Raw genomic sequence first — 9022 nt, 5'->3', positions numbered from 1 at the left:
GTAAAAAAAAAAATTAACCACTTCCCTACCGCACGCCGTTATATGACGTCCTTGACTTTGTGCAATGATATCTGAATGATGGGATAAAACAAAGAAAAAATTGCGCATTCCATATGTGAAAATTATAAAAGAAAAGCTGTGTCTCAAAAATGTTATACAACATCAAAAATACATAAACAAAAAAAGGGAGTCACGCTATATGAACAAAACAAAAATTGCTTATTATCCCATAAAGTGACGTGGACACAATACAAGGTGAATATCTATTCAGCATACATGAAATATCAAAGAAATAACACAATGTATATAAATTGAGAAAATGAAAAATAATAAACACAGTCCATTGGTAGACAGAGGTCAGGATAGTGAGCCCAAAGTGCAAAACAGATCCACACACAATGTGATTGATGACGAACAAGAGCCTCTACCAACATCAAACACTGACCCTTACCAGAGCCAAAGATCTCAGAGAGATCAGACACAGCATGAATAAGGGTGACATCCACCATCCACATTGAAAGTGTAATAATAACATCCGTCCAGTATGGTCAGCCAGGTAATCGCCAATGTCCCAAACGAACACAGGATAACAGTACTCCGGGATATAAAAAGGAACCAAGGGAAACTTGCATAGTATAAAATCACTTGAGTTTTAATAAGTAAAATAGATTGTGCGCACTTACATCAATCATGAAGAAAAACAGCATTTAGAAATCAGCCGGCCGGCTTGTAGAAGCGTGTACCCGTCTCTTCCGGGTCCTCACACAATTGAGATCTGCCTGATCTCTGGTGCTGAGCCCATGTTACAGTAATTCCTTTCCACTTTTGTATTCAATCTTTTGGGTTAATTGATGTACATAATGTTATATCAGTGGCACTTTCTGCTTTAAGGATCATCCACCACGCAAAAGTTGGACCCCGGGTTTAAGGAGGTCAAAACAGCATGTTCATCACAGCCTGCCGGCTCTGGTAGGAATTCACTCAACTCAGGGAGGGGTGCCCCCATTATATACATCAATTAACCCAAAAGACTGAATATAAAAGTGGAAAGGAATTACTGTAACGTGGGCTCAGCACCAGAGATCAGGCAGATCTCAATTGTGTGAGGACCCGGAAGAGACAGGTACACGCTTCTACAAGCCGGCCGGCTGATTTTTAAATGCTGTTTTTCTTCATGATTGATGTAAGTGCGCACAATCTATTTTACTTAATAAAACTCAAGTGATTTTATACTATGCAAGTTTCCCTTGGTTCCTTTTTATATCCTGGAGTACTGTTATCCTGTGTTCGTTTGGGACATTGGCGATTACCTGGCTGGCCATACTGGACGGATGTTATTATTACACTTTCAATGTGGATGGTGGATGTCACCCTTATTCATGCTGTGTCTGATCTCTCTGAGATCTTTGGCTCTGCTAAGGGTCAGTGTTTGATGTTGGTGGAGGCTCTTGTTCGTCATCAATCACATTGTGTGTGGATCTGTTTTGCACTTTGGGCTCACTATCCTGACCTGTGTCTACCAATGGACTGTGTTTATTATTTTTCATTTTCTCAATTTATATACAATGTGTTATTTCTTTGATATTTCATGTATGCTGAATAGATATTCACCTTGTATTGTGTCCACGTCACTTTATTGGATAATAAGCAATTTTTGTTTTGTTCATATAGCGCGACTCCCTTTTTTTATTTATATCTGAATGATGCCTGCGATTCTGTGCACTATTAGAATGATCATAGCAGCAGTTTTGCCGCTTGATCATTCTTATAGGCGACGGGAGGGGACATCCCCCCCCCCTCCTGCCGACATCCGGTGCTTCTCCGGGCTCTCCCGTGCCATTGGGGGCCCGGAGAAAGAATTGTCCGGTGCCGGCTGACTACGATAGAGATTTACGGTGATCGGATGGTCATCAGTCATCTCTATGACCGTCAGAGGCCTGGGCGCGATGTTATAACGTCACGCTTGGGTTCCCGGACGTAAAAAAAAGCTGCGATCGCGGCTGTCAGCATGAGATTGGTGATTTTTTTTTTCTCAATCTCATGCTTTCCAGCCAGGAGGAGAGATGTGGGGTCTTATTGACCCCGCATCTCTCCATAAAGAGGACCTGTCACAAACCATTGCTATTACAAGGGATGTTTACATTCCTTGTAATAGGAGTGTTCAAAAAAAATTAATTAACAAAAAAGTGTAAAAATCAAAAAAAAATAAGTAAAAAAAAAACAATTCTAGCACTAGACCTCCCCTGTAACTCTAAACTGGTAACCTGTCGCCTATGGAGATTACTGAAGTTTGGAGCCATTCCATGGGTGTGTGCATTTTTAAAACGTGACATGTTAGGTATCTATTTACTCGGCGTAACCTCAAAAAAAAAATTGGGCTAACTTTACTATTTTGTTGTTTTTTAATTCATGAAACTGTTTATTTTTTATTTATTTTTTTAAAACAGGCGCTTGAAAAATTGTTGCACAAATACCGTGCGAAATAAAAAGTTGCAATGACCGCCATTTTATTCCCTAGGGTGTTTGCTAAAAAATAATATATAATGTATGGGGGTTCTAGCAAAAAAAAATTATGTTTTTTATTTGGAAGTGGTTAAGTAGTAAATATGATATACTTGCCTATTTAGTAATGCTAGAAATGCTTGTCTGAAAGGGCTGCTGTGTGATGTACATAAAAACAAATCCTTTGGAAGGTAAAAGAACTTCCACACATGAAAGTCAATTGTGTATTAAGCATAAAATTTTATTATTTAAGGGTTACACCAATGGGGGGGGGGGTCTGCAGATAGGATGTTGTCTGTTATTAAACATATAGCCTTTTATGGGACAAGATTATGATAGACATTAGTAGGTCAGTGAAGGAATAGTTGGGAGACGATTTACGGATTATTTAAGATTATATTCATTGTCTGAAATGAAGAATGACATGAAGACTAATCATAATTATTGCACTTTTTGGTCAGTTGTAAGATGAAATTTGATCATTTTTTTTAAGTATGAGTCATGCAGCGTTATCTCTGTATAAGTGTAATTCAAACTTACATATGTAGCACTACCCCCGCAGGAGCTGCTGGTTATATTTTGGGCGGCACGTTACCTCTATTCTCGCTGTCCAGGGTGAAAGGAGAGTCCAAAGAATTTCAATCTCCACACACAATGTACCTCTTTCTCTTGGGGTTTATTTGTAGAACTTTAGTAGAAAAGAGTGAGGGGTGGAAGGATAGGTAGGTTCAGGTGCAAAATAAGGAAACACTTCTGTTTCCAGCAAACATTACTCATTACCACTCTAGCCAGAGTGGGTATTGCTCACCCGGATAGGTCCCTCTCACTGGCCTAGCAGCCGGGATGGCGCACAGAATAAAGTACAGTCTCTGCCACAGAGCTTCCTTTCTTGATGAGATATTTTGGTCCGGAATCCTCTGCCACAGGATTCAGCACCTGGATCTCTTTAGCTTTTTCTCACTAGAACCTTTGAATTTGACAGGTGACACTGTCAAGCCTTTTATGTACGGTGCATCCTTTGGTGAAGCTTCCAGGCCTTCTCCTAAGGTACCAGCCTCTCGCATGGCCCCTACCAGGATAGGTCCTCCCATGGTTGCCTTTATCAAGTGGCCTCCTCCCGCAGGACAGATAGCACAGGATCACCTCTGCAGTACGAGCCCCAGTCAGACAATTGGGCCCAACAGACGAAGCCGCAGCCCCGGGCCAACGTGGTCCCGGAGCTAGGATTCACAGCACGCACCCTCGGACAGGCAGGCCATGGGGTGCGAACGGACGGACAGACCCCTGCACCAAGGGCGTCTGTCTCTTAAGTACCCCTCCCCAGCATGCACAGCGGGGCAACCACTCCCACTGATTCGTGGCTAAGAGGGGACACTCAATATACCATAACCTGGCAGCTGCCACCCTTGGCCTGGGGTGGTAATAACACCCCCAGGCGATCAATGGTGGATCACTCCCAGCACAGCAATGGCTGGAACAGAGGCTAAATTGCCCTTAAAGGAGTTGTAAAGGAAAACATTGTTTTGCCTAAAATTCATGTCTGCAAGGTAGACAGACAGAATAGTGTAAGGATTCTGTTAAAAAACGGGTAAATACCTATTAAATTCCTTCATCTATATCACCTCCGGCATTCTAGTTTCTGTTCTCTCATTCACTTCCTAGTTTGCATCGCTCGTTCATGTAAGAACTACATTTCCCAGTATGCATTGCGGCACACCCAGTAATTCACACCTCCTTGAAGTCTCTAACACGTAGAGAGCATCCTGCCACACAGATGTCGTTCCCAGGAGGGGGTGAGGACGTCACTGACCACCGCAGTAAAGCCTCCCTTCACGGTGGTCAGTAAAATCTGACAAGCAGGAAGTGAACAGAACAGAGAAGCAATAGAGCAACTTCTGAGCAAAAACGAACAACGAGGAAGTGAAAAGAGGAATGTCTGCAGGTAAAGGATGCTTATTATGAAAAAATAAAAATTTCCTTTACAACCCCTTTAATCACTCTAGTCTGAGCCAAATAACATCTCAGACCCCCATTAAATTTGAGGCAGCGCCTGTTCAACAGGAGCAGGGCGCTACACATATGCCTTGACATAAAATAGTATTTTGGAGATGGGCAATCAGAAAGTAAGGCAGATGAGAGAAATACACACTTTTTCCCTGTATATGGTGATATTCTTCAGTTTATTGGTGGACACTAACAAAAAAAAAAAGATGCATGTGAAGATAGAATGCCTTGAAAATGCCCAATTAAGGAATAACTAGATACAATATTTAAGGCAAGCACATAAAGAGAGCCAGTTACTGTACAACCTGAAAAACAAAAACAAAAAAAACAAGTCAAGTACATTGCAGGCATATGAGGTTTCTATAGCAACAAAATAAAAATAGAGCACCGATAACATTCATTTCAAATAAGTGTTTTCATTAAAAAAGGATAGTATCACAAATATATGTAGTGCCTCTTGAGCTCTACCAAACAACGTTTCCAATGGAATCCATGTGCAGAGTTGAATGAAACAAGCTCTTACTATTTTTGCTTTTGAAGAATGTACCAACAGTGCATTCTTTTCATGCCCTAAATCGGTAAAGTTCCTACTTGATTCCCTGGCAATTAGGTGAATGCAGTAAGGGATGGAAGTTTTATCTCATAACTTGCTTCTGAGCATGCACGTTTTTTCCCCCTTGTAAAAGTGTACACACGACCGTTTTTCACGACGTGAAAAACAAAGAGAAAAAATAGAGCAGGTTCTAAATTTTTACGCGACATTACAGTCAAAAAAACTTGCCACGTGTATGTAACATAATATGGCTCAGGGTGAGGCTAAGACAACCCCCTCCCTAGGCCAAGCTACTGACAAATATAAGGAAATTTTGAATTGTTGTAAACCAGATAAATGTTCTAACATACAGTACATAAAACCAAAGTTTCGTCTGTCGATGCATTTCCTGGTTTCCTGGGTGAACTTTTTCAGGCTGAGGAAACTTGGGTAGTTAGATATAGTTTTTACACATCATCTATCAGGAGTGGTTGTGCTCCTGCGCCCTCATAGCTTCTGGTTCCAGCATCCTGATTTTCCCTGTCTGTTCACCTGCAAGTTGATTGATGTGGCCAGTCTCTGGGTGGGGACCTAACCTTATTTAGGCCAGCCAAGCCTGCAGTCTCATGCTTGTGATAGTGCATGCAATATGTGTTTAAGCTCTCTGTCCATCTGTTCTGCTCTGCTGTTTGGATTCTCCTGTTTATGATTTTGGATCAGATATCGACTATTATCTGAACTCTGTTATTTGTCTATCGATTGGACCCTGACTACTCTGAACCTTGCCTGCCTTGTACCTTAACCGTTATTGAACCAATTTGCCTGTCTACCTGATATCCTGAACATATGTCAGAATTATTGATGTATTTCGGCATAGTGCCTCCAAATACTGTCAGAATGTTTATACTGAAATATAAAAATATTATTGTATTTATGGAAATATGTAAATATGTGATTTGGGAGAGTTACAACTTCCTACAATATCAAACAAGAAATCCAAAGTTATTTTATCTGTGCTAGTTTGAAGACAAGTAACACAAATGAATATTTAAAACATATATATTTATTAAATAAAGATATAGTGCAACATTTAAATCGGGTATAATGTGTGATAAAACAAATAATTGATATACTTCTACAATCAGAGATAAATGATGGTTAAATGTTTAGATAATATTTACATTATATGACAAGGTATATTCACAGTTCTTACTTAAATCATCCTTGTATATATAAAACCTGTTAACTCTCAGGCCACGTACACAAGGTCGGTCCAAACCGATAAAAACGGCCTGAAGTCCAGTTTCATCGGTCCAAACCGACCGTGTGTACGGCCCATCGGTTTTTTTTAGAACTTGCTTTAAAATCGAACCGATGGACCACTGCCCGATAGGTCCAAACCTATGGTTAGTACACAAAAGCATCGGTTCAAAACCTGCGCATGCTCAGAATCAAGTCGACGCATGCTTGGAAGCATTGAAGTTCGTTTTTTTTTAGCACGTTGTGTGTTTTACGTCACCGCGTTCTGATCCGATCGGTTTTTGAACTGGTGGTGTGTACGCACATCAGACCATCAGGCCACTTCAGCAGTAAACCGATGAAAATGGTCCGTCGGACCATTCTCATCAGTTTGGATCGACCGTGTGTACGCGGCCTTAGTGAATAGCCTTCCCGTGATTTCCACGGACTTATGTAAATAGCTTTTGTTTACATTGACACTATGCTATCTCTTCTCAACACAAACAGATATCCTCTTATGTCTTAAATGCATAAACAAAAGGTTATATTATGCAATAGCTTGATAATTTGATCAAGGCATATGTTAAATTTAGAATGAATCTATTTTTACACATACTTCATAATAAAACCATTGTACAAATCTAGCTTTAGCTTTATAAAGACAGACAAAATTGTATAAGTGGAAAAGGGAAAAAATTGCACTAACAAATAATAAATCAATTAAGTGAATAAATATGGAGGCAGCAATTGCGTGACCTAACACAAAATAATAGAAAAAAGCAGAAAAATTGTGCCAACCTAATACATGCAATAAAGTCCTTATGTGTATCCACAAAAATGTATCAAATTATTTAAGGAGAAAATCGCACAAAATACGTGCAAAAATAAATGTAAATGAGTCCTTAATAGTGCACATATGCAACATAAAAGTCCAAAATAATGAAATCCAGAACAAACGACACCCAGTGTGTGATTAATGACATAAGTGTGATCCGCCACCACATGGACTGAGGCTTACCACAAGGCAACCAAATAACAGCGTTATTTATGGTTAACACCAGGATACTCCAGAGTATGAGGAACAGCTTGGATTGAACCCGAGATGTAAACAGACCACAATACACAGAAATCCTCGGCGGGATATACGAGATCTAATGTGCAGCACTCCTCCTCAAACCGTCTCTTATTGCCCAGTCGATAGTGAACATGTAGGGAAGGAGACCGCACATAGGGTAGTAGGTATCAACAATTTATTTAAAAGTAATTAAAACTACTTACAAGCGTACAGCAAGTATGAGCATAAAAACAAATGCCGGCCGGCATATAGCAGAAGTCCTTCCTGAACGCGGTGACGTCACTGCACGCTGTTCCAGATGCGTTTCGTCACAAATTGATGTTTTCAATGGGAATAGACTCTGCAGTGAACCACCGCTTTATATATCCAGCCCTCGCTTTGACCGCCAGGAACCGGAAGTAACAGAGACACCATTTTGGAAGTGGGAAACTGTGTGGTATAACTGTATGCGAGACCTGAAAGTCCCTAAGGCTAAGACAGGGAGATAAGTATACTAACGAGACTCAAAATATTGCCATAGGCAAGAATTTACAAGCACAAAGACAAGTAATGAATCTCGATCTATCTAGGAGAACGAATCCCTAGAAATGAAAACATTTTATTAATTCAATTAACAGTATATATTTCATACAAAGACATCCGTCCCCCTACAGATCAAAAACGGGACAGCATGCCCTTGAATAAATATAAAGTGAATGAGCATTACCTCATTACTGGTACCTGAAATTAATTTAAATTATATATGCATACATATGCCGTCATATAATATTATAAAACCTCATTACTGGTATCTAAAAATAAATCAATTTAAATTATATATGTATATGTATAATATAATATTATAAAAGATAGGAAACATATTCAAATCAACCCTCGTTTCCATAAATTAAATTATAAACTTATATAAAAGTTTACGTGAAAAATGTATTATGTGAAAATTCATTAAGATGTATTAAATATATATAAATATATATATATATATAAAACAATTATGTGAAAAATATTTTTAAGTGTAATAAATATATCAATAATAAAAACCAATGTTATATAAAAATCTTTACGTGATAGAAAAAATTTCTTTAAAGGACAGAAATTATTTCTGATTGACAAAAATCATTCCCATCCTGGTGAGATCGAAGTGAGGCTGGATCGGTATTATGCATAAATGAAATGACATAACAATTAATATAAAAAAATTATATATAAAAAAACACATATAAAACAGTAGTATATACCCTAGACTCCAACATAAATACCCCTAAGCGTTATTTATGAACGCATTTACGTCAGTGTCTATGTTTAAACCATGGGGTGTATAGCTTTTAAGACGATATATCCAGGCCATTTCAAGCCTGGATATCTCCCTCACTAGAGCACTTCCCCTCCAGTTTGGTTTGAATTTGTCAATACCCAAGAATAATGTATTACTTGGGTCTTTGTTGTGCTTTAAAAGATAGTGCTTGGACACCGAATGTTGTTCAAATCCATTAAGGATATTTGTAATATGTTCATTCAATCGAACACGTAGTTGTCGCTTGGTGCGGCCCACATATTGTAGGCCGCATGGACATTGTATTAAGTAGACCACTCCTGTGGTCTCACAGGTTATGAAGGGCTTGATGGAGTGCTCCTTCCTTGTGACAGTTGACTCAAACATGGTCATACGTCTA

Source organism: Rana temporaria, chromosome 2 (assembly GCF_905171775.1).
Source record: "Rana temporaria chromosome 2, aRanTem1.1, whole genome shotgun sequence".
Taxonomy (NCBI): Eukaryota; Metazoa; Chordata; class Amphibia; order Anura; family Ranidae; genus Rana; species Rana temporaria.
Note: the sequence above shows the minus strand (reverse complement) of the source record.